The sequence below is a fragment of the Triturus cristatus genome, chromosome 2_2 (genome assembly GCF_964204655.1).
Source record: "Triturus cristatus chromosome 2_2, aTriCri1.1, whole genome shotgun sequence".
Lineage (NCBI taxonomy): Eukaryota > Metazoa > Chordata > Amphibia > Caudata > Salamandridae > Triturus > Triturus cristatus.
The window spans coordinates 1,182,672,089-1,182,698,117 of record NC_140582.1 but is presented as its reverse complement, the minus strand read 5'-3'; the positions used below and the strand labels follow the sequence as shown (position 1 = coordinate 1,182,698,117).

Sequence of the window (26,029 nt, the reverse complement as noted above, 5' to 3'; positions counted from 1 at the left end):
AACCGAGAGAGATGGAGTTCCTGTTCGGCATATCACACCCACACAAAAAAAATATTCCGTTTAAATCATAATTCATTTCAGAAAGTGAATCCTAAATGTTATGACTTTTCTCCTACTTTGTTCCCAATATCAACAATTGAGAAATTATGACCTGTATCCCAATTTTTAATTTTGTTCACAGATACGAAAGGTCATGTATTCTGCCAACATTTTAGGCTCCTTTAATTGTGTTTTTCTTCTACCAAACCAGCATAGTTACCTTTCTGTAGTCACTTTTTTGTTTTTTTCCAACTTTTAAGGTTGCAGAATGCACGTCGTTTGAGCTCCACTGTTTACCTAAAGTAATTCTATTCTTGTACCAACTGTGGGTGCTGAAAAACTCCCTTAATGAAGAGAGGTTGAAAGAGCGGGATTGAGCCTGGCGCAGACGTTTACAAGAGTGTCCCGTTATGCTATAGGGCAGTATTAATAAATATTACGCACAGGTTAGTTCGCAGGTACACGGTAAACAACAAAAACCTCTTGTCGGACTGCAAATGATCAGTTTTCAGTATAGCGACAATTGAAACAAGCATCTGCAATCACAGACCCAGAGGAGTGTCCCCTTTGTGGTTGTTTAACCTCCATACGCACAGGCTACATGCCCAGCCTCTCTCATATTGTCCTATTTTTGGGTCTTGAGACACTCAGCATATTAAGAGCGACTTCTTCCTCCCTGTCTGTGTACATCTACATCTCCACAGTCCTCCACACATCTCTCTCCCATCTCCATCTACATCTCCACAGTCCTCCACACATCTCTCTCCCATCTCCATCTCCACACTCCCCGAAGTATGTCTCTCACATCTCCATCTCCACACTCCTCCACACATCTCTCTTGCATCTCCATCTCCACACTCCTCCACACATCTCTCTTGCATCTCCATCTCCACTCTCCTCTACACATCTCTCTCGCATATCCATCTACATCTCCCCTCTCATCCACACATCCCTCTCGCTTCTCCATCTACATTTCCACTCTCCTCCACACATCTCTTGCATCTGCATCCCCACACTCCTCCACACATCTCTCTCGCACCTGATCTACATCTCCACTCTCCTCCACACATCTCTCTCACATCTCCATCAGCATCCCCACTCTCCTCCACACATCTCTTGCATCTGCATCTGCATCCCCACTCTCCTCCACACATCTCTTGCATCACCATCTGCATCCCCACTCTCCTCCACACATCTCTTGCATCACCATCTGCATCCCCACTCTCCTCCACACATTTCTTGCATCACCATCTGCATCCCCACTCTCCTCCACACATCTCTTGCATCACCATCTGCATCCCCACTCTCCTCCACACATCTCTTGCATCACCATCTGCATCCCCACTCTCCTCCACACATCTCTTGCATCACCATCTGCATCCCCACTCTCCTCCACACATCTCTTGCATCACCATCTGCATCCCCACTCTCCTCCACACATTTCTTGCATCACCATCTGCATCCCCACTCTCCTCCACACATCTCTTGCATCACCATCTGCATCCCCACTCTCCTCCACACATCTCTTGCATCACCATCTACATCTCCACTCTCCTTCACACATCTCTTTCGCATCTCCAACAACATCTACATCTCCACTCTCCTACACACATCTCTCTCGCATCTCCGTCTACAACTCCACTCTCCTCCACACATCTTTCTCTCATCTCCATCATCTGAAAGAGACTATTAGTTATAGATTCCTTACCTTAGAATTACCTCCAGACGTCAGACAGGATCTGGTGAATTTTTCTTTAGCAGTACCCCTACACGTCGGTAGGTGGGGTCAGTCGACTCCGCGTTCATCGTTGACATCGTGATCGCCGGAATGACGTCGTGGTATCTACTTAGACGCCGCCCCTGCGTGCTGACGTCAGTTCTTTCTTTTTCAACGCCAGCCAGCGCAGATCTGGAGAGAGCTGTACCCTTAGTCACTTTTTGACTAACGTTTTTTTGGCTTTTGTCGACATCTTTTTAGAATCGTTCGATTCCTGTTGCACGTAGGGATGTTCCATTGACGTACCGGCTACAAACCTTGTGACTCTGTCACAAATTGATCTCGGTCACGGACCCACACCTCGTGTGCCTCTGGTATCTGGAGCGCGACCATAACTCGAAGTCGTGCTCTGACTGTCGGGCCCCGAACCCGAAGTCTTTGTGCGAGCGGTCCTGAAAGCTTCTGGGTGCCCGGTAGTCGGCTCCACGCCGCTCGAGGTCCCCGTCGAGAGGGAGGTTGCGGGACCGGTCGAGGAGTCACCACCAGGGGAACAACCTTTACAACGCAACTTTTACAACGCACTACCATTACAACGCATTTTTTACAACGCATAATCCATTACAACGCATGATATTACAACGCATGACACTACAACGCATTTTTAAAAACTACCATTACAACGCATTCCATTACAACGCATACTACCATTACAACGCATACCATTACAACGCATAATATTACACTATACTATCCAACACTTACCCTACTGATGCACCCCCTGGAGTTAGAATAGTAATTTTTACCCCTATACTATCCAACACTTACCCTACTGATGCACCCCCTGGAGTTAGAATAGTAATTTTTACCCCTATACTATCCAACACTTACCCTACTGATGCACCCCCTGGAGTTAGAATAGTAATTTTTACCCCTATACTATCCAACACTTACCCTACTGATGCACCCCCTGGAGTTAGAATAGTAATTTTTACCCCTATACTATCCAACACTTACCCTACTGATGCACCCCCTGGAGTTAGAATAGTAATTTTTACCCCTATACTATCCAACACTTACCCTACTGATGCACCCCCTGGAGTTAGAATAGTAATTTTTACCCCTATACTATCCAACACTTTCCCTACTGATGCACCCCCTGGAGTTAGAATAGTAATTTTTACCCCTATACTATCCAACACTTACCCTACTGATGCACCCCCTGGAGTTAGAATAGTAATTTTTACCCCTATACTATCCAACACTTTCCCTACTGATGCACCCCCTGGAGTTAGAATAGTAATTTTTACCCCTATACTATCCAACACTTACCCTACTGATGCACCCCCTGGAGTTAGAATAGTAATTTTTACCCCTATACTATCCAACACTTACCCTACTGATGCACCCCCTGGAGTTAGAATAGTAATTTTTACCCCTATACTATCCAACACTTTCCCTACTGTTGCACCCCCTGGAGTTAGAATAGTAATTTTTACCCCTACACTATCCAACACTTACCCTACTGTTGCACCCCCTGGAGTTAGAATAGTAATTTTTACCCCTACACTATCCAACACTTACCCTACTGTTGCACCCCCTGGAGTTAGAATAGTAATTTTTACCCCTATACTATCTAATACTTACCTTAAATGTAATTTAATATTATGCGTTGTAATGGTATGCGTTGTAAAGGTAGTATGCGTTGTAATGGTAGTGCGTTGTAAAGGTATTTTTTTAAAATGCGTTGTAGTGTCATGCGTTGTAATGTCATGCGTTGTAATGGATTATGCGTTGTAAAAAATGCGTTGTAAGTGCATGCGTTGTAATAGTGTGCGTTGTAACGTCATACATCCCACCACCATCACTCATCGTCAAAGTCTTCGTCTTCCGGTAAGTCGAAGCACAAGAAGAAGGCGAAGAAGCACCATCACTCTTCGTCTTCTCCCCGTCCGCCGGCTGGCGGGACACGGAAGGTCGTCGTCCTTCGCTTCCGTCCGCGGAGCCAGCTGGGACGGCTCTGAGATTCCCTCTCTTCCTATAAGCCGGAGTGCCCCCTGCCCAGTTTCGTGCATTTTATGAAGCTCTCCACTCTGTCTTTAGGCAGCCCGACTCTACCGGCGTGCCTTGGGCCCCGCGGACTTGGATGAGGCCTTGGGCCTTCGATGCCAGCAGCTTTGGCCCCGACGCCACTGGGCCCCCAGGGATCTAGGCCTGATCCGGATTGGCGCCATTCGACCTTACTACACCTCCCCTGGTGCCAATTCCTTTGACTACACCTCTGCCGTCTCCAGCGCTGGTTGTGTCCCTGGCCGGCGTCCACCCCGGCCTCCCCTCGATATGGATGTGGAGCCGGACCGACCCTGGCACTGGCGCTGGGGGTACTTTGTACCGTTGTTCATCCTTGGCGTTCCTTTTTGCCCTGAGTGGCAGCCGGGTGAGGATGAGGAGGAATGGGAGGAGTCTGTTGATCCTTTGGCTGACCAGCTATAAGAGCCGGACTGGGGAGAGGAGTTAGGTGAAGCCAGTGGTCTTGATACATCCCCAGACCCTGGTATGCTTTCTCCCCCTACTGTGGCTATGGAGGAGGGGGCCTCCTACGCTGTGGTGTTGCGTAGGGCTGCTGATGCCTTAGGCCTTGAGCTTCCTACAGTGCAGTCAGGACTAATGTCCTGACTGAGGTGCTTCAGCCAGCAGCAGCCTCTTTGGAGCCCCTGCTGCCTTTCAATGAAGCCCTCACGGACATCCTACTGGCACTTGGTCCAAGCCCAGCACAGGGGCTCCTGTGGACTGCATGATTGCCCGATGCCACCGCCCGGCTCCGGGCGACCCACTTTTCCTCTCCCAACACCCTACCCCTGAGAGCTTGTTGGTCCAAGCCTCAACCTCAAAAGGCACGTTCCCTACTGCTCCCCCTGATAGGGAATCCAAGAAACTGGATCATCTTGGGAAGAAGATGTTTTCTTCCGCCAGCTTAGGACTGCGGTCGGTGAACATTGCATGTTTTTTGGGCCGTTATTCCCACTCTGTGTGGGACACGGTCACGCAAGTGGTGCCACTGTGCCCGGAGGAGGCCCGGACTTTACTCTCACGTGTGCATGTTGAGGGTAGAGATGAAGCAAAATGCGCCATTCGCTATTGGCTGGACATCGCGGATTCGCAGGGGAGGACAATTTCTTCCCTGAGACGCTATGCCTGGCTGAGGTCCACTGGCTTCTCCGGGGATGTTCAATCGACCCTTTTGGACATGCCCTTTGATGGGCGTCGCCTGTTTGGCGACAAGGCAGACAAGGCGCTCGAGCGCTTCAAGGACTCTAGGGCTACGGCCAGATCCTTGGGCCTCGCTACCACCTCGCGCCCTGTGCAGTCTGCTTTTCGCCCCTTTCCTGGCTACAGAAGGGGTGCCCCACCACGTTCCACCCAGGACCACAGGCTGGCGCAAGCTGCTCAGTGTCTGCGTGGACGTGGGACCCAGTGCCGTGGGTCTGGGGCCAGTAGGTGGGCCAGTCCACCAGTGCCCCCTCTGCAGCAGCATCCAAGCCTTCCTAGTCCGACCTTTCAGGGCCAACAGTTGCCAGTGGGCGGCAGGATCCGCCATCACCTCCCCCACTAGCACAACATCACGCTGGACAGGTGGGTTTTGCAGATAGTCCGAAGGGGCTACTCCCTCCCCTTCAAGACTACCCCTTCCTCCATGCCACCAATACTCCATCGCATGTTGGAGGAACACTTGGCCCTTCTCCGTCAGGAAGTTGCGTCTCTCTTGGCCAAGTGAGCTATTGAGTGAGTCCCCGTGCCAGAAGTTGGTTGTGGTTGCTACTCCCACTACTTTCTGGTGCCCAAGAAGGACAAAGGCCTGTGTCCTATCTTAGACCTCAGGGACATCAACCGCTTCCTCCGAAAGGAGAAGTTCAAAAAGTGGTTTTTTAAATAACTTTATTTACCAGTTTCAGAATTAACACATTACCATTTCCAGCTCCAATTCAATGACAGTTGGGACACTACACGTTATATTACGTATATATCTGCATTACATGATATGTGGCACCACGTAACTGTGTGTTTTTGATAATCAGAGTTTCACTTACATAATACGTATCCCTGACAAACTTCGTCTCTAACAGCACATTTCTGTATCACAGCCAAATCACATTGCGGGAAACCTGAGCGCACTAAATTGAAATATCCAAGTTGTAAGCTCATATATCAGTATCCCAGAAGTCAGCCAATACCCGCAGGCACTAGCCCACTATTTGGCCGTGGGTTAGGTTGTGATTGTGTTGTGGCTGTATATTGTTTAAAAGGGCCACAAATATCCAGTGGACGGGATTTACTGGGCAGCGTGGTAGCATATAAATCATAGTTGAGGTTGCAATATGCCAGACTATTTAGCCAGTCTTTGCATGTCAGCATTGCTTTCTGCCCCCATTTGAGTGCAATCTCCCTTTTTGCCAACAGCAACCCCAAGCCTGTGAATTTCCGGACCGATTTGGGGATGTTGTTCACGTATCCTAATAAGGCTATGGCAGGTGTAGGGTCTATGTCAAATCCAATCATGTCCCCCAGTGTGTGAAATATGCCGGTCCAAAATCTGCCAATCTTGTAACAGGTCCAAGCCAGGTGCGCAAAATCTGCGTGTGGGGCCTTGCATTTGAGGCAACAGTTGGGTCTATCTGGGTCTATTTTGTGTGACATCTCTGGTGTAATGTAAATTCGACATACGAATTTGAAGTGGATAAGCTTGTGGCAGCTGTTTCAATGAAACCTCCTTAGTTTGTAAACAGCATGCAGCCCACTGTTCATCAGTTATAGGGTGACCTAGAGCTGCCTCCCAAGCTGCCCGTATCTTGGCATCATGGACTGAGATTATCTCTACACAGGCCGTGTACAGTTTAGAAACCAAATTGTCCCCCGTGCTGCTATCTATAACTATGGACAGAGGGATGAGTGGGTCCAGTTCGATTGGAAAGCTGACGGGTAGCAGACGGGTAAGCACACATTTGTCCATAAAAGACGCCTCTTGAAACTTATCCCAGTCGGAGACTGAGATGGCTTGGCCCTCGATGTAAAGGTCCCCTATTTTGGTCACGTCAAACCGAGTAAGAGTGCACTGCACTATTCTTTCCCCAGTTATTGGTATCCAGCATTGGTTCGGAAGCGGTAAGCTCGGGGAATACATACTCGGAGATCCCAGCACCCTGATCAATTTTTGCCTAGCCCAACTGGTGGTGGATACCCTCTGGGTGTCTAGAGGGTCGCGTTGTTAGCCCTGCGGCAACACAGTGCTCAATGTGTCCGGTATGACCAGATCTGCCTCAGGTCTTAAATAGGGGATTCTGGCGTCAGGATGGAACCAGGGGTGAGCATAACTACACTGTGCGATTAAGTAATACAACTGAAAATTAGGGACTCCCAAGCCTCTCCTGTGGTATGGGAGGGTCATGACCTCCCAGCGGACCCTGGGACGTTTGCCCCCCCAAGTCAGCCGAATAAGGTGGGTGTGAATGGATTTAAAGAAGCGGTTTGTAAGCGGTATAGGTATATTATTAAATAAATACAAAAATGTGGGCAGGACGATCATTTTAATCAGTGCCACTCGCCCTGCAATCAAGAGTGGAAGCCTTAGCCACCTTTCCACTTGCTGCTCCAAGTGTGTATCGCCGTGCCATAGTTTAATAGTAACATTTTGGTGGTGTTTAAGTGTATGTTTATCCCCAGATATTTGACAGAGTCTGAACACCAGGTGAGTGGATATTCACATTCCCATCTGACTGTGCCCGTGGTGAGGGGGAATATCACGGATTTATGCCAATTTATACCAGGGCCAGAGAAGCTGCCAAACCGAATTATCTTTCTAAATAGGGGGGCCAAATTGTTTTGTGGGTCCCTGACATACAGTATAAAGTTGTCTGCGTATAGTGACACCAGTAATGGCCCAGTGGTATATTGGAGCCCTCTTTGAAGATGACATTCCTGAAAATGTCTAATGAGTGGATCCATTGCTAGTATGAAAAGCAGTGGAGACAAGGGGCAGCCCTGTCTTGTGCCTCAGGATAGTGTAAAGGAGCGGGAAAGCGTGCCATTTAAGCGCAGTCTAGCAGTGGGGGTCGTGTACAGTAGCGCAGTGAGATTGATGAACCCAAAGGGCATGCCTAACCTGCGCATAACCGTCCATATAAATGGCCACTCCAAAGAATCAAATTCTTTCTCCGCATCCAGCAGCGCTGCCGCTATAGCTGGATTAATTTGGTGCAGGACTGCGAAGAGAGTGCGCAGGTTTAGGGAGGTAGATCTATGGGGTATGAACCCCGACTGGACTGGGGATATTATTTTATCGAGTAGCAGGGCAAGGCACACTGAGATAGTTTTCGCCAAAATTTTATAATCAAAATTTAACAGTGGTAGCTATACGCATTTTAAGAGATCTTTGCCGGGCTTAGGTAATAAGATGATCACCGCTTCTCTCAAAGTTGGCGGCAACTGATTCCGTTCCATGGATTCATGATAGACTTCCAGGAGCTTAGGAGCCAGTATATCTTTGTATCTGTTCTAGAAATCACATGTGAAGCCATCTAGGCCAGGGCGGAGGCACCGTTTAATGCATCGATCGTGTCAATTATTTAGTCTGTAGAGAATGGCTCAGCAAAGAAGTCTTGCATATATTTGTCCATATACACCATCGCAATCACCGTGAAGTAGTCATATCGCTCTGTGGGGGTGTGCACAAGTTTGGAAGTGTACAGCTTTTTGTAAAACGCTAAGAATGTGTCACGGATATCAGATGTTGCCGTTAAAGTAAGCCCTGAGTCGGAACGGAGTGCTGTGATGTATGATTTGGAATATTGGGGTCTCAGTAGATGTGCTAGTGTACGCCCCAGCCATTCGCCTTCGCCTTACATGCGTTCTTCCGCATATTTGCTGAGGAAGTGAGTTTCTCTTTCTTCCGCTTCCCGAAAATCTAACAGTAACACCAAGCGGCTTTGCTGTCCCTCGGCAGCGTCAGGGGAACCAAGCATAGAGGCTTCCAAAGCATTCAGCTGCTGTTCAATATTGGCTAGAGTTTTTCTCAAGTCTTTCAGTACCCCTGCATGTTTTGAGATGGCAATGCCCCTGATGTATGCCTTGAAGGCTTCCCACAGTGTATAGCCCATGTGTCCACTGACACTGTATTTAAATCAAAATAAACCTCAATAGCTTCCCTAATTTCAGAGTCAAATAGGTCATCATTTAACGCCCTGCCCGGGAGTCACCACTGGCGCTCGTGTCCCTCCGGTCTGGGAATGCGTAGTTTTAGCAAGACAGGTGCGTGATTGGAGTAAGTACGGAGGAGTATCACAATTGTGTTATACCATGTGTGATGGATCCGGGCGAGCAGCCAGAAATATGGTCTGGTCCAGGTGTTATTATGGGTTGAGTAATGGGTGCATCCCGGGTTCGCCGAATTGCGGACTCTCCAGACATCAGAGAGTTGGAATGCCTCGCACGTGTCCAACAACACCTTACGAGCCAGGGGCTTGGAATCCACCGCCCTAGAGGAGCAGTCAATAGTGCGGTCTAAGAGTAAGTTAAAATCCCCACCCAATAGCACACTTCCAGTACCCATGCGTAAAAGTATGGCGTCAAGCTCATGAAAAAATTCAGGGCTGTCAACATTCGGGGCGTAAAGCATACGAGAGTAACAGTGTAACCCAACAGTCTACCCACTACAATTGTGTATCGACCCTCTTGATCATTATGACAGCAAGTTAAGGAGAATGGAAGTCTCTTATGGATTAAATTCGCTGTGCCGCGGGCATAGGTAGTGTAATTGGAAACAAATCGGTGGGCACCCCAGCCAGACGCAAAATGTGTGGAATCGGACCTTGGTAAACGTGTCTCCTGCAGGAAGGCGATGTCCACATTATGCCGTTGTAAATAATGTCAATACCAAGACTGGGTTTGGGCTCGAATCAGTAAGGCCAAGCCTCTATTGAACCAAGAACAACAACAATGCCAATACTGATGCCTTTTTACTTTCGTTTATTTACGAGGGAACATATTGAAGTCAACAACATGTACCATAGACCTCTTTTTCCGTCTAATACATCCTCAAATTTCTCAAATTTATTTTACATAGTCCATCGCCAAAAGTTTTTTTTTTAAACTGAACACACACCTGCTACTACCTCCTACTTCAAATACAAAACACTACCACTCTTTTTTACGCCCATATCGCCCTTTTCATACATCTCCATACATCCTCATTCCCTATTCTTAACATTCACCACATCATCCAATACACTCAAACACAAATCCTCTCGCATATAAATGACAATTTTCACAATCACTAAAACTAATTTGATACAAGCCATAGAAATATGTTGAACATAGTATCCACTATATCAAACAATTCAATTAATTCCCCATTCTTATGGCCAAACAGAAATAGGGCTACGCGTTTCAAACTCCCTTCTTTCCAGGAGTTCTCATCAGGACCTGTAAACTGAAAACAGAAAACTCATTCAGTAAAACTAAATGCGCAACGGCCTCTCTGCATGCTAGGCCTCTAATAGCGACTTTGGCTTACCTCGGTCGTAGACTAGATCAGCCGATCTAGTGGATTGAAGAGAACCAATCTAAATCAGGGGACAACAATTAAAGTTGGACCAAAGTCAATGCCAATTCATAACCGAGTCACCAACATACACTTAATAAACACACTAGCATCCTTCTTACATTATGGGTTGTCTGGTTGTTCTTCTATGGTTTAATGGTGTCCCCAGTGTTACAATTCCTGAATACTCTTTTATGTAATTTTTCATGCAATATAATGCTGGACATCAGTGTTTGAGTGGGGCAATAATAACAAGGCGCTTTTGGTATTTCAGGAATTGAAACACTGGGGACACCATTAAACCATAGAAGAACAACCCCTGGAACTGCAGTCGAGGCCCTGGTCACCATCCGCCATAGTGACTTTATCCGTGGCGATGGTGAATGATAGCCCTCTCTGCTTGGGGTCTTTTCTGCCCATGCCTGTGTGCCCGTAGCCAGAAGAGTTGTTTGCCGCTACCCACACCAGCGAGTTCGGGTAGAGATGAGGGCACGTGTCTCTGATGCCAAATTTAGTGTCGATAGGGCACCGCGGCCATCAATTTGAAAGGTACAGGGCATAGGCGTTTTGTTAAACAGGCATCCACAGCTATGACAGTCTAGCAAAGCAGGCCCCAGACGTATCTGCAGTTTCGACGTGATCAGAAATCTGGGGGAGAGCCTCCCTGCCGAGGATGGGTCTGGAGTGGTGATTCCAGCAGGAGAGTCACAGGCAGCACAAGACAAGGAGGCCTGAGGCAGAGCTCGCGCACAGCGCGGAAAGGGACTGCAGCGTCCCGGCAACCCACGAGGTGGCTCCCACCGCAGTAGAGGGCAAGCACACTCTCTGGCACAAAGTGTTACTTTTGGGCACCTATCGCTTTCATGTGGCTGGGTGGGACAGTGTCTCCACGCGGCAGCGCCTCGTGGCCAATGGCGGGCTCCCAATGTGGACTCCCAGTCGTCACAACCCCATCCACGCATTAATCCTGCGGCCGAAAGGTTCATGGAGCCTCCAGCGTTCAACCCGCCCATAGCTCCCGCACACAGCCAGACGGCTGCCTCCCTGGCAAGCCCGAGGACCCTGTCTCACCGGGGGCCTACGGGAGTGTTGGCAGAGCAGTTTGTGGCCCCCGCGTCAGCTGGCAGAAGGGGGGCGCGCTGCGACGGCTGCCTGGGGGTATGAGATGGGGGGGGGGGGTAAACAAGCGAAGAACTCACTGCAGCCTGGATTCCGCCACGGGGACCCCCGTGCACCGCCGGCGCACTCCGGCAGGCAACAGTCCAGCGGCCCCAGCAGGCCGTGTTGCAGGCCACCGCAGGCTCCGCCCCTTCAGGTTCCGGAGCAAATTTCTGTGTGTTGCAGGCGGATTTGAGAGATGAAGAAGTCACCACAGCCGCTCCATCGGGTAAGGATGAAATGCCTCGTGTTGCGGTGCCTTAACGAGCCATATCTGCAGAGACAGCTGGATCAGTGCTGGGTCACCAGTCGGAGCTTCAGCGCCATGCAGCCATCTTGGTCCGCGGCTTGGCCACGCTCCCCGAAGTTCAAAATATTGACATTGGCTCAGGTCTTGTCTGCCCTCGACCCTGGAGACTGAATGGTAGTATTGGACTTGTAGGACGCTTATTTTCACATCCCCGTCCTGCCGGCCCACAGGCGTTACCTATGGTTCATGGTAGGCCACAAGCATTTTCAGTTTACCGTGCTCCCCTTTGGCCTTACGAGCGCCCCTCGGGTGTTCACGAAAGTGATGGCGGAGGTCACAGCTCATCTGCGCAGATCAGGGCTTCCAGTCTCCCTATCTCGTCGACTGACTGTTGAAGGCGAGTTCCCCCCAGGCTGTTGTGTCCCACCTCCAGACTACGGCGGACCTCCTGCACTCGCTTGAGTTCACTATCAACGTGCCGAAGTCACACCTGATTCCCTCTCAGACGCTCCTTTTCATCGGAGCAGTTCTGGATACAGTGCAGTTTCGGGCATATACTCCTGCTCATGCTCTAGTATCTTATCCAATATCCCCTTCCAGTATGGGTAGGATTATTGATGTCACTTTGAACAATATATATTTATAGTATATTTTGTGAATTTGGCTCTTCTGTTGGCGTAGTGTAGAGTAGCCGTTGGGTTTGTTATGTGATGTTATGTTGGGTTGTGTTGCATTATGGTATGTTGTGTTATGTTAAGTCACAATTCATTATTCATCCACAACCTAGCTTTCTCTCCTATTACTCGTCGACTTTAGGCTTGGCTTTGACCATGTAGAGTTCTCCGCTGCCTTTTGGCTTGGTTCATACCATAGAAATACTATATAGATACATGTATGCTATCTGGTACTTTCATAGTGTGCAGCCAACACTAATGTGACATTGTGTCACTCTTTGGTTGTAGAAGTGTGTAGTTGGAGTACATGTGGGAAGAGTTGTTTGAGACGTGTGAAGTCTGACGTGGTCTAGTCATGTTGTACCAAACATGGTGCTGCTCATGTTATGCGAGGGAGCTTAATTGTGCTAGAAGCAGCTTTATTGTTAGGCTGAGCTCATGTCTAAGAATGAATTATCCTGTATCACACTGTTGGCTACTTTTTCTTGCTTGATGGGTGTTTTCTTGAAATAGCTTAGATTATCACTTGGGGCAAGACAATTAAAACAGCCATGTTTTTACAGCCTTTCAAAAGGCAAGGTGATTGTCTACTTTTTTATTGGAGCGGGGTGGGAGTTCCGCAGCTTGCTGCTTTGGATTGAGAAAGAGTGCCCTCCAATCTTTTTAAGCATAGGTTGTAGGAGTCTGTTGGATCACGGGCTACAACTATTGCGATGGATCTGTACTCTAGGTGTTTCCATATAGTGCTCAATGCATTGTGCTTAGAACAAGCTACTGCAAGATTACAACAACTCGGTGATGTAATTTGTTTAGGAGAGATTTCTGGCATCCTAGGTACATATCATTTGCATTGTCCAAGAGAGACGGCACAAGCAGGGCTGTGGCTTGAACATTGGAGGAAGCCAAGGTAGGAAAAAGAACGTTTGTGAGCATGCTGTTTTCGGATTTAACTACAATGTCTGCATCTAGGAAGTCCCCTAGAGGTTTGTTGTTGTTGTCGATGTTTCGCCAAGGACAGAAGAGCAGAATGAGATCTCTCATGCAGATGACCGTTTTCCGAGTTTGCTATGTTTGTGGAGGCACATGCTGTTGACCTTGCCTTCATTACTGAAACATGGGGGGAGGTCTCCTCAGACCCAGAATTAGCACTGACTGTCCCTTCTGGGTATACAATGTTTAGACAAGACCGGGGCGGGGGACTGGCTGTAATATTTAGAAGTATGTGGAAAGGGACGTTTATCTCTCAAAATAATGGGCCAACTCTGGAATCCTTACTGTTTAAAATTATAATAGATAACCACTATACTCTTAATGGCATTCTATTTTATTGCCTCCCTGGTCCCTGGGCAGACTTTCTAAATACCATAAGTAGATCCTTGGATATAATATTCCATGTTCAGCTTGACGACCCAGGCGATAGAGATGCAGTACATTTCATGGACATCACAAACAGCTTAGGCCTCACCCAACAGGTGACTGGCAGTACACATTCTGGGGGACATTTGTTGGATGGATTGTTTTCAAACAATAAGTCTTTACAATGTCTTCCGTCGCTGCCACTCATCTGGTCAGATCATAAAGCTGTTATGTTCTCTCTCTCTCCTTCCAAAACCCTCAGGCAGAGAAATTGAAAAACAATCAGCCTAGAAGGGTTCGGCCTTGGAACAAGATTGCAATTGATACCCTCGAAAGTTCCATGTACCAGAATCCACCCAACTTTATAGAGGATTCAAATGTGGCAGCCGCCGCCATTGAGGAATGGATCAGGAGTACAATTGATCAGGTGTTACCGGTTAAATCTATCATTAACCATAGGTCAAGACACACTGAATCCTGGTACTCTGAACATCTTAGACTTCTAAAACTAAATTTTCGCCGCATCGAAAGGAAGTGGAGATCCTGTTATGGAACTAATGACAGAATTGTTTTTAAACAAGCTTTGCTTGATTATAAAAAATCTGTGCATGAGGAGACAACTCGCTATTTTACTACAGCTATAATAACTGCAAATAACTCCTCAAAAGAACTCTTTCACAGTGAAAAAGCTAGCCAAATGCCCTGAAGTGATAGACTCAACAATAAATCAGACTTTTTGTAACTCACTGGCCATGTTCTTTCAAGATCAAGTCAATGCAGTTTAAAGTGGCTTCTTCCGGTGTTTTTCCTAAGGGTCGCCGCCCTCTTCGGGGACTGCAGTTATTTCTAGTGAGGAAAGGGAAATTCCACCAGCCACCTTAGACATCAGTGACCCTCCTGAACTATCCTCTTTTCCTTTACTGACCACTGATGAGGTCATTAATCGCCTGTTGTCTACCAAATCTGGCTCCCCACTGGATCCATGTCCCCCCAAAAATTTTCCATCTTCTACCAGAAGTATTTGCTTCTCATCTGGCTCCTATTTTCAATCCAATGTTTTCCTCTGGTATATTTCCTACCAACTGGAAACTGGCATCTGTTCTCCCTCTCCTAAAGAAAGCAAACTGAGATGGGGCGGATCCTAGTAATTAACGCCCAATCTCTAGACTCACCCTGCCCACAAAAATGGTTGAAAAAGCCATGAATGGTGTTCTATCAGACTATATTGAGAGGCATGTATTTCTGGACACCACTCAGTTTGGCTGTAGAAAGCACCATAGTACCGAATTGGCACGGATTTTAGCGTCCTAACTGATTAGGCAGACAGTCGATGCAGGAGGCAATGCAGCACTTGTGCTGCTTGACCTCTCTGCCGCATTCGATACTGTGAATCATCAAAAGTTATTGGAAGTCCTGGTCAGGATTGGCATTAAAGGGAAAGCTTTCGCTTTACTCAAGTCATTCCTGTCGGACAGGGAACAGTTTGTGGCTCTTTCAGAATTCAAGTCACCGAACTTCACATTGTCCTGTGGAGGGCCTCGGGGCTCTTCGTTGAGACTCACTCTTTTTAATATTTGCGTTGCCCCGCTGGCGAGACTAATCCGATTTCTGTGTTTCTCTGCTATTTCCTATGCCGATGATACCCAGATTGTGGTTTTAGTGACAGGTTCACCATCAGACACAGCGGCACAGTTCCTTACCTGTCTTCATCAAGTGGGGGACTGGATGGTCACTAATTGTCTGAAATTGAATTCTAGTAAGACCACAGTCCTACTCTTTGGCTGCCACACTAATTTCTGGTCTCCTGCCTTGTGGCCCTCGGAGTTGGGCTCGCTACCTAATCCTACCAATAAGGTAAAGAACTTAGGTGTCACGTTTGACACCATGCTTTCCTTTGAAGGCCACGTAAACCAGGTCACATCTATATCTTTCTATACACTAAAATTACTTAGAAGGATTCTTCCATTTATTCTGGTTGATCTGCGGAAGTTAGTGGTCTTGGCTCTTGTTTTATCTAGAGCCGACTACTGTAACAGCCTTTTCATTAACCTTCAGAAGAAATGTCTGACCAAGTTGCAGATTCTGCAAAACGCTGCAGCACGTTTATTGCTGAACATTCCGAAATATAAATCTGCCTCCTCGGCGCTTAAAGAGTTACACTGGTTACCGGTGAAGAGAAGGATCGAGTTTAAGGCTCTTTGTATAGCTTTTAAAGCTATTCATGACATAGGACCTGCATTTTTTAAACAGAATTAGCAACCATACATTCCGGCCCACCATCTTCGCTCAGCTCACGCCCATAACCTGTTAGTCCCCAGGTTCAAAAAGTGTTCCTGGGGTAGAAAAAGATTTCTGGTCGGTACAACCAGACTTTGGAACTCGCTTCCACTGAGGTTAAAAGAGGAAACACATCTGTTGGCCTTCAGGAAGGCTTTAGAAATGTGGCATTTTAATCTCTGATGACGTTTTAAAACTGTCCGGTATCTCTTGTCTGATGAGCTAGTGCCTTCACACCTTGTTTCGTACTTTATAACAAAATAATGCAAAAACAACAGTTGATGGACAGAATGCAGAACAATGTCATACATTCACCCCAGTACAGCGATCTGGGCCTAAATCCATCGTTTTTTGCTCACCATGCCATTCCAGTTTGAACCCAGCCATATGCAAATCAGTCTTGACCCTGTGCCTCATGGGAACAGTCCAGCCCGAACTGCCAAGCCAGGTCCTCCCTGGACTGGAACAAGCAATCTAGGACCGGTTTCGGGGTTTCACCCCTCTTCAGCCAGGATAGCCTGATTCCAGTGGCATGGAGAGCAAGGGACTCACGTCTGAGCATACCCGTCCCACTCGGGGTGACTAATGCAAAAACAACAGTTGATGGACAGAATGCAGAACAATGTCATACATTCACCCCAGTACAGAGATCTGGGCCTAAATCCATCGTTTTTTTGCTCACCATGCCATTCCAGATTCAACCCAGCCATATGCAAATCAGTCTTGACCCTGTGCCTCATGGGAACAGTCCAGCCCAAACTGCCAAGCCAGGTCCTCCCTGGACTGGAACAAACATCCTAGTTCCCATGAGGCACAGGGGCAAGACTGATTTGCATATGACTGGGTCTAAACTGGGGTGGCATGGTGAGCAAAAGAATGATGGATTTAACCCAGATCTCTTGACTAAGGGGTGAATGTTTTGATTTGGTCTGCATTCCGTCCATCAATTGTGTGTCTTTTGCTTTATAACAAAATAAAGCAGCATTTATTTAAACAAAGCTTCAAATAAAATTAGTCAACAGGTATCCATGAAAATATTTAACGGGGAAACAAATATTCGCTTTATGCCAAGCAGTAATGAATCAAACGGGTCTTAGCATCATCGAGCTTCCCTTTCTTGTTTTGATGTGCAGTGAAACTGGATGACAAAGTTGGCGCAAAAGGAGTCCTCAAAATAGGTGAGCCCGAACTAATCATCTGTCTTAAATTTGCCATTGATGTAAGGGACATGATCCAAAATAAGCCTCCAGTCTGTGGACCACACAAGACCCACTGCACCAACAGCGCTTCATGTTCTTAGTATGGGAACGCAGTTCTTGGCCAGCTGTAGGTAGCGCAGCCCCAGCAGTTTGCTGATCATCGTCCCTGTAAACGGCTAAAAGTTACTCTGACGGTCAGCACCGACCCAGCGGACAAAGATGGCTGCTGTGACCTCCAGGCTGCCTGCGGTGCGCCTGACCTGAAACACAAAAACGATTGGTCTGGAGTAGACAACGACTGCTTTATAAATTTCTTTTTCATTTCATTTCACATCTATGTTTATTTTATTTTTTTCTGGGTTGATTCTAAGGTGGTTGGCAGTTCGCCACGCTTTAACGGTGATCAGATATGGTGCCAGTCTGAATGTTGTGCTTTCATGAAGGCTTTTGTCTGTGTGTCAAAAGTAAGACAGGCTGAAGTACTGGATCAGCCCAAGCATGATCAGTGAAAAAGCAGTTTACGTTCCTCGGTGTTAACCATCTCCTGAATTACTATCAGTCTGACTTCTGATTGCGCTGCAGCATAGCAGGGATGTGGAATTCCTATAGCCCGACGCCCGGGACATATTGTTTGGGGTCAAGGGAAACAAGTTTTAATGTCTATTTTGTCCTTGGGACAAGTAGGCCCAACCCCCTACAGCACAAACCCTTTAGCTGCCATTTTACAATACCACATTATGGATCAAGGAAGGGCATTGTCTACAGTTAAGGTAATATGTGTGTCCATGTGTTAACACTGTTCAAACTTGTATTTATGGTTCATTAATGCAAAGGCTTTATTATTAGGGTGAGCACTAAAAGTAAATGTTGTCAGCTCTGCCTGCACTACTGACGGTGGTTCCAGTATAAACATGTACACACGTTTTCAAAGTTTAGTAATATGAGGCTATGTATAATGCTCCCAGAATGCTCTCTGATTATATGCAAATATTTGCAGAAGTTTGAAAGCAACAGTGATGATTATTTGCTTTCAAAATAAAATATTCACAAAAAAATGCAAGTAGGAAAAAAATATTTTGCTAAACTACTGTAAGATTTTAGGTACCATATCTTTGCAGCATCACTTAGTAACATGTTGATGTATGCTTGTATTTCCCCAAAATATTCATAATGGAAAATCAGTGTAACCAGTTAAAATATGATTGTGGGAAACACAAATAAACAAGCATTGGCAAAGCCAGTAGGTCTGAAATTGGTGGTCAGGCTTTTGGTTTTGTCAATGCGTGACTTGCTTAGGCATGCTTTTTGTAAAACCTTATCTGTGTGGGAGCTGCAGGGCCCTCACCATTCTAACAAGCATTGGCAAAAGCAAAAAAACTGTTTTTGGTCTCAAAAAGCACACAAGCAATATGCTCCTTGTAATAGAGTGGAATACTGTCACTCACAGTGAAGCCAGCTGATGGACCGGGAGAAGGAGAGAGAGACATAATGTTACTAAACTCAAAAGGTCATGGTTAACCCCAGGCCTAATTAGAGGCCCAATTATTAAAGAAAGTCTCAAAAGTGCATCCATGGTATATATCCATGCGTTACGTGCATATATACAGTCTCCGTGAATTCACAAGTATTTACAGAAGTAGGCCAAGAAATAGTACTCCTAGAAATTATTTATGAACTGAATTTTAGCATGAGCAAATGTGCTTGTGTCGATTTGGTCATGTGAAAATCTGAATGTTTCAAGTTCACTTTTCCTCCAACCACTTTTTTCCCAACCCTGAAGAAGTTTTGCGTCTGCCACTGCCAGGAGTAAATTTCAAACCTTTTTCAGTATGGGAAAAGGTTAGAAAAGAGTTGGTGAAACCCCTTAAAACATGCAAGTTAGTAGGTTTGCACAGACTCAAAAGGGCATTTCAACCCTTGAACTATTGCTTACCACTACCTTCAGCCCCAGTATGTAGACCTGCAGAAACGTAGCAACATAAGGAAATTGCTAGTATTCAAACCCTACTATGGTACAAGCCCTGGCATAATTAGAGAGGCTTTATCAGAACTCTTGCTTAATGAGATTGCTGCCGTAATTTGTCGCCACATTACATGGCACAAAAGGGACAAGTGGATTTTGTTACAGGACAAGTAGATTTATGAAGCAACCTGCCCCATGGACAAGTAGATATTTTATTAAATTCCACACCCCTGAGCATAGAGAACGCTACCTTACACATCATAGATGACGCCCTCCTGATCACAGATGAAGACTGACCCCTGCCTCCTGCTGTGCTGGACCTCTCAGCTGCCTTAGACACAGTGGGCCACCCCACCCTCATACACAGTCTGCAGCTCCAAATGATCTTCACTGTTAGTCTCCTTCACTGGTTCTCCTCCGACCTTTACAATTGACATCAATTTGTTCACATTGGCCTCTCCAGGTCCCTCAAAATCCCTATCACCAGTGAATTTTTCCAGGATTCCATGCCTTCCCCTATCATTTCCAATCTGTGCATGGAGCCTCTTGGTGCTCTGTTCACAGATAACAACATCAAGCTTCACCAGCATACAGATGGTACAACATCAAGCTTCACAAGCATGCAGATGGCACACAACTCTACCTGAAAGTTTTTACTGCATCAGACATCCAACACCTCAAACACTGGCTTCCCGTCATTCAGACCTTGACATTCAGTGCCTTGCTGACGTTCAATAAAAAATTCCTGTTATTTACCAAGAACAACAAATAAGAAACAGTACAAACCTGACTTAATGACATCAACCTTTCCAGCTTCGAAGCACACCTTTCACTGAATTCCGACTCACTTGGATACACCCTAGACACCAGCCTCATCCTCAAGAAGCGCATTTCTAAAAAAGAACAGTTTGGTGCCAGCTTTCTCTTCTAAAGAAAATGAAATTCTAAGAAATTGAGTTATAAATTTAGGCGGATAAGTGCCCACCTGAAGTATTAATCACAATCCTTGTAAGACTGAACTACTGCCGTCAATAAATAAATCTGGTCGCCATGGCGCACAGCAGACAGACATAACTTAGAGGCAATGAGTAAAGTATTTATGCTGTACTAAAACTGTAATAAAGTCAAAATAAAAAAAATTACAAATCCAAAACGAATTAGAAAAATTTAGTAGAATTTCATAAACAAGGTGACACCAAAATGAAAAACCTACAATAAGGGGAACTAGAGATTTTAATTAATAAAGTTTTAAGTAGAAATAGCGAAAGAAGCACAATGATAGTCAGTGGTCCTGGTAGCACAGAACCTAGGCACAATTTGACACCGACCACGTTGAGACGTTGGTCGGCTACACCATCCAGGTTCATCCTGGGCAATGGACTTTACCTTCAAACTTAGTCTTTATGTCCCAATTCACCAAAGGAATACACTTCTTAGGCCCCCCCAGGTCCTTAGGGGAGGCACTTAAATACTCACAGGATGTAAGGCAGAGGCCACACAGCAGAGAACGGGTAAAGTGCCCAGAGTTCTATAGTCAGCTGGGCAGATGCAGGAAAAGGCCTCTTGTCACTTGTTGTGTCTCTAGCTTTAACAGGCGATCAGCCTTATGGCATGGCCCCTGAAGTCCACTTCTTTGACCTGGGTACAAGAGATAAATCTTGTCCGGTGCTTTCTGGGCTCTTCTCAGGTTGCAGGCAGAAGGTTTAGTCGCTCTTCTGATCTCAGGTTCAGGAGTGTTCTGAAGTGGGTACATAGAGATACCACATTTATATCTGGCACAAGCTAGTGGGTGTGAGTTCCCCTGGAGACACCCTAACCAATGGGGTAAAGGTTCCCGGTGCAAACCCTACCCAATTTAGCCATTTTCTTGATGGCTGAAGCCTTCCGCTACACTAAATTTTGGCTCTGAGGGCTGGGTGCATGTGTGTGTGTGGGGGGGGGACTTGTACCATGGTAATCCTAGTGTCATCTCATGTCTAACACTAAAATACAGTTTGGGACAGTTCCTGTACCCACAAAAACCTCAGAGTTAGACGTCATGTGGAACAAAGCGGAGTTTTCAGCGACCAGACATGGGATGCACAATTGTTTTGGCATCTTGTCTTTGTTATGTTATGTTGAATTGACTTGACTTATAATGTGCATAAATCACCCCCGGAGGGGTATCTCAGCGGGCAGACATAGTATTAGAATAATTCAGTTTTAATAAGTTTCCTGAATGAGGGGCCAAAAATGTGAGAGCTCTGCCTCCAGAGCTAGATTTCTTGATTCGTGGTACCGTATGTAGTGCTTTGTTCATTGATCTTAAAAGCCTTCCAGGCCGATAAGGAATGAGTTTCTCTGCGAGGTATCTGGGTCCCCTGCCATTTATCGCTTTGTGCACTGAGCAGCAAATTTTTTAAATAATTATTTTATGCACTGGAAGCCAATAGAGCGAGCGCAGCAGGGGAACTGAGGCAGATCTAGCCGGCAGATGTTGAATTAAGCAGACTGCTGTGTTTTGGACTACTTGTAGTTTATCCAAAAGGAATTTGTTAACATCTGTAAGAAGAGCATTACCATAGTCGAGGTGACTAATCACCAACGCCTGTTCTAAGGTCCTGCACTGAGAGGGTGAGCAAGGGAAAGACTCTGCGCAGCAGACTCATTGCATGAAAGCAGGTGCCAGTGGTAGCCAATACCTGATCTTTCATAGCAAGAGTCTGGTCCAGGCGAACACCCAGGCTTTTTACTGAAGATATGGGGGAAGGTGCCGCTCCTAGTTCTAAAGGTCACCAATCAGGGGACCAGAGCTGCAGTGCAGTACCGAACAGCATAATTTCCACTGTGTAACTGGAGGATATTCTCTGCCATCCAAGCTGAAATGGCTTTCATGCCGTTAGTAAATCGATCTCTCATTGCGGAAAGGTATTTATCAAATGATATCAAAAGTTGAGTATCAGGGGGGGGGAGTTGGAAGTTTCGGCACTTTATGCCTCCTGGGCAACCTGACCAAATTTGTGATTGTTTGCTTAAGTCTGAGACAAGTAACATTCTTCTCTACCTCACGATACGTGTACACTCCTTAACGCCGCCGTACCTCCGGGTTGACGGCATGGGGCTGTGTGATCAGATATGCATCCAAATGTGTTTTTCGCGGCCGGCCCGCTGGGTTGTAGGCTCTTTGCTGTGTACCGTACTGTTTCAAATAAAGGTTTTCAAAACTTAAAAAAAAAAAAAAAAAAAAAAAAAAAAGTTGAGTATCATGCGCATCTGAGAGAGGTGTAAATCCATAGACCCTTATAGTTTGTGCGAGGGGGGGCTACATATATATTAAATAGTGTGGGGCTGAGACAGGAGGCCTGAGGCACCTCCTTATTAATATCCATGGAACGTGATCTTAAAGGACCCAGATTGATGGTCTGAGTTCGATGAGACAGGAAATTTGTAGACCATTGTAGGGCTATGCCCTGAATGCCTATCTCCTCCAGTTTTTGTATCCGTCTGGAGTGAGATATTGTATCAAAAGTGGTTGATAAGTCTAGCAGCACTAGAATAGATGGCTGATTTTTATCCTGGCAGCATTTAATATGGTCCGTGACAGCTATGAGCGCAGTTTCGGTGCTGTGCATTGGTCTAAAACCAGACTGAAATGAGTCCAACATCCCATTGGACTCCAGGTACTTCGCAAGTTGTTTGTTGATATGACTTTCTATTATTTTACTTGACAGGGGGAGTAGCGAAATGGAATGATAATTAGACAAATCTGATGCAGGAAGGTTAGTTTTCTTCTGAATCGGGGTGACCTTAGCAGCCTTCCAGTCTGCTGAAATTTTACCCATGCTTAATAAAAGATTTAGTGGTGAGCATATTGTCTGAGCCAGCTGATTTGATAAAGTAGCTGCTAGTTTGCCCTTTAAAGTACAGCCCAAGTTTTATATGACAACCCCAGGTAGATCTGTCAAGCAGGATGTGACAGTCCAGTAGGATTGGACATTTTAATGTCAAAAGAGACCCACCGTCACTACTGGGGCCCACAATATCCCGAGACCCAATAGATAGGCTGGTTGTGAGCAGCTCACCGGTTTAGGGAAATGGTGTTGTGCAGGGGTAAAAGGGCAAATTTGCATTATATTTGTGTGCTGTTATATATAGGGTGTTCGGAGCGTGGGCTGGGGGAAGGGGAAGGGGGACTTGGGTCTGATGTTCTGCAGACTTGCCAGGGGGATGATAAGTGGTGCCTTGCACTTGTACAATATGATTATCCATGTCTGATGCTCACCGGGCTCCGCCCAATTGGCACCTTGAAAAATCAATAAAATTTGTTTTTAAAAATAAGAGACCCACCATGGTTGGGGCCTGCATGGCTGGGGGAACAGAAGACAAGCCCTGTGCAAGGGTCAACTAACATGTGCCTTTGACAGGGTAAGCCTCTTTGAAGTGCGCTCCAAGTGTCTTATGGAAAACCTCAGTCGACTTGTCAAGCAGGTTGTGATATTCACACAGGATTTGACTCTTTAATGTCATAAAGGATTGTCACAGCCCCACCCTGTATCTTCTGTCAGGCTCAAATGGGTCATATCTGCCATTTATGTCAGCCTATTGTTTGTACCTGGTAGCAAGGTCACACCTCATTCACGCTCATTTAAATGGTAACTAGTGATTAGCAGAAATACAAGATCAAAATGTAGATTTAGCTTCCAGGAGGACCAAAGTTAACTTTCTAACAGCCCCCTTTCCAAAAGCCTTTTAGGGCCTTTTCACTGCAAGGACACATTAAAGAATAATTTTTTACATGTCCTATTTTTTAATACCATGCACCCTGCCTTATGGGCAATAAGGCCTACATACGGGTGACTTATTAATATATACAAGAAAGGCTTAGGCCTGTCAAACGGAGTTATTTTGAGAGTTTGGATTTGCAGCTTTAAAACTGCACAGCCAGGCTACAATGGTAGGCCTGGAGACATTCTTTATTGTGTCACTGCAAAGGATGGCAAGATGAGTGTTACAGTGCACTGGAATAATTTAATGTACAAGCCATGGGTACACTTGGTGCCATATACTTGGAACTTGCAGGCAAATTAAATAAACTAATCAGGTGTATACCCATTTTACCATGTTGAAAGGAAGAGCACAGTCACTTTACCGCTGCTTAACAGGGGTAAACTGCACAAAGTTCTATATTGAGCAAAATATGGGGTTCAGCAAAAAAGGCAAAAAAATCAGATGACTCTGCATAGAGGGCAAATTTCCAACAGAAACCATTTCTTCCAGAAAGCAACTTTTGAACTGCTGTTCAAGCCCTTTAGCTCTTGCACCTGGAGGGTGGTATGCCCTACTCCATGGTCTCTCAGAATCAGCACTTACGGTGTTTAAGGGCACCTTGCACGCTGTGACATGTCTCATCTAGAGTCTGAAGAAATAAGATCACATCACCTTCCATTGCCTCCTCTTGCCGGCCTGCACAACTTTCAATACCAGTTGCATCATGTATGAAGCCTTCATGATTAGGACCCTGCCTTATCCTGCTGGCAAGCTCACCATCTCTGGTAATTCTCGGCGCACCAGCAGATGGGACATCATCAGACCGAAGACTAAAAAGTGTAAAGAAAAGAAAAAGAAGAGGCAGCAGACCTTTTCCATGCATGCACCCTGATCTAGAGCAACATTCCCGTATCCACTAAGACCATCCCAATGTTGCTTTTAGGAAAGAGTTGAAGATGCACCTCTTTGAAGAACACTACATCACAATGCAATAACAGTCCACAAACCAGCTACTTCTAGCACTCGGTGGCTTTATGTTGGACTTTACCATGAACAGTTCTCTGCTGCCTTTGGCTAGATTTGCGCAGGAGAATAGATTAGCTATATTTGTGCTATGTAAATACTACATACATACACCTTTCCCACATGGTTACCCCAATTGTGGGAACTTTTCTGCTCCCATTTAGCACCAGCTACGAACAGGTGGTACGTGGCGCAGCGAGCCAATGCAGGGTGGCATCCTGGTGTGGCAAAGCTGTTAGGCGTGTAGGCCAAGCTCGTGATCTCTGGTTGGGGGGCAGGGGTGTTGGATATTCTCCTGTTATGTAGGAAGGGGTCTGGTGGGGGACGGCCTGATTGTCGGCTCATTGCTCTGCACCAGGCCTGCGTGTGGTTTTCATGGGTGCAGATTCACTTCTGGCGACATCAGGTGCAATGTTTTCACTCATAGGTGCAGATGCTGGAACACTGGGCCACTTTCAATCCGAAACTCCACTCTTAACCCGCTCATAGGCTCTGACCGATTGAGGGCAGCGAACGTCTCATAAAAATATTATACATATAAAGAAGGGCTGGGAGCTGAAGCAAACAAAGGTTTCTAATCTATATCACCCTCCACCCCCGACCACTACTACCACCACCACTAGTATATATATATATATTACCTACTGGCGGTCGCCAGTAGGTAGTTATAGTTAGGACCCTGTTTCCATAGGAAAACCGCAACATTCTATTTGGAATAACTTTGGCGCCGGTCGACGAAGCCTCGCGAAATTTTCAAAATAGGTGGGGCGCTACGCTCCGCTCCTACCCTGAAAGTCTCGGGGGGATTCGTCAAGCGGGGGCTGAGATAAAAGGGGGGTCCCAAAACGCGTTTTTCCCATGCATTTTTCCATAGGACCTTTAGACACAGCTACAGCCCGAACGGCTGAACAGAGTTACTTGAAATTTGGCACAGAGGTAGTCCTCAGGTCAAGGAAGTGCCTTTTGTAGGTCTGGTGTAAATCTGTTCAGTAGTTCCTGAGAAAATAGCCTTTAAATCAATATATATATCTGAGCCA

The 26,029-nt window shown here is 46.2% G+C and overlaps 1 protein-coding gene and 1 pseudogene across 3 annotated transcripts in view; one reads left to right on the top strand and one right to left on the bottom strand.

Annotated features, from left to right (window-relative positions):
- The window catches only part of SFXN5 (sideroflexin 5), a 1,315,749-nt gene that overhangs the window by 872,258 nt on the left and 417,462 nt on the right, over window positions 1-26,029 (top strand). The window lies entirely within an intron of this gene.
- LOC146863331 (cytochrome b-c1 complex subunit 10 pseudogene) lies at window positions 17,251-17,421 on the bottom strand (annotated as a pseudogene).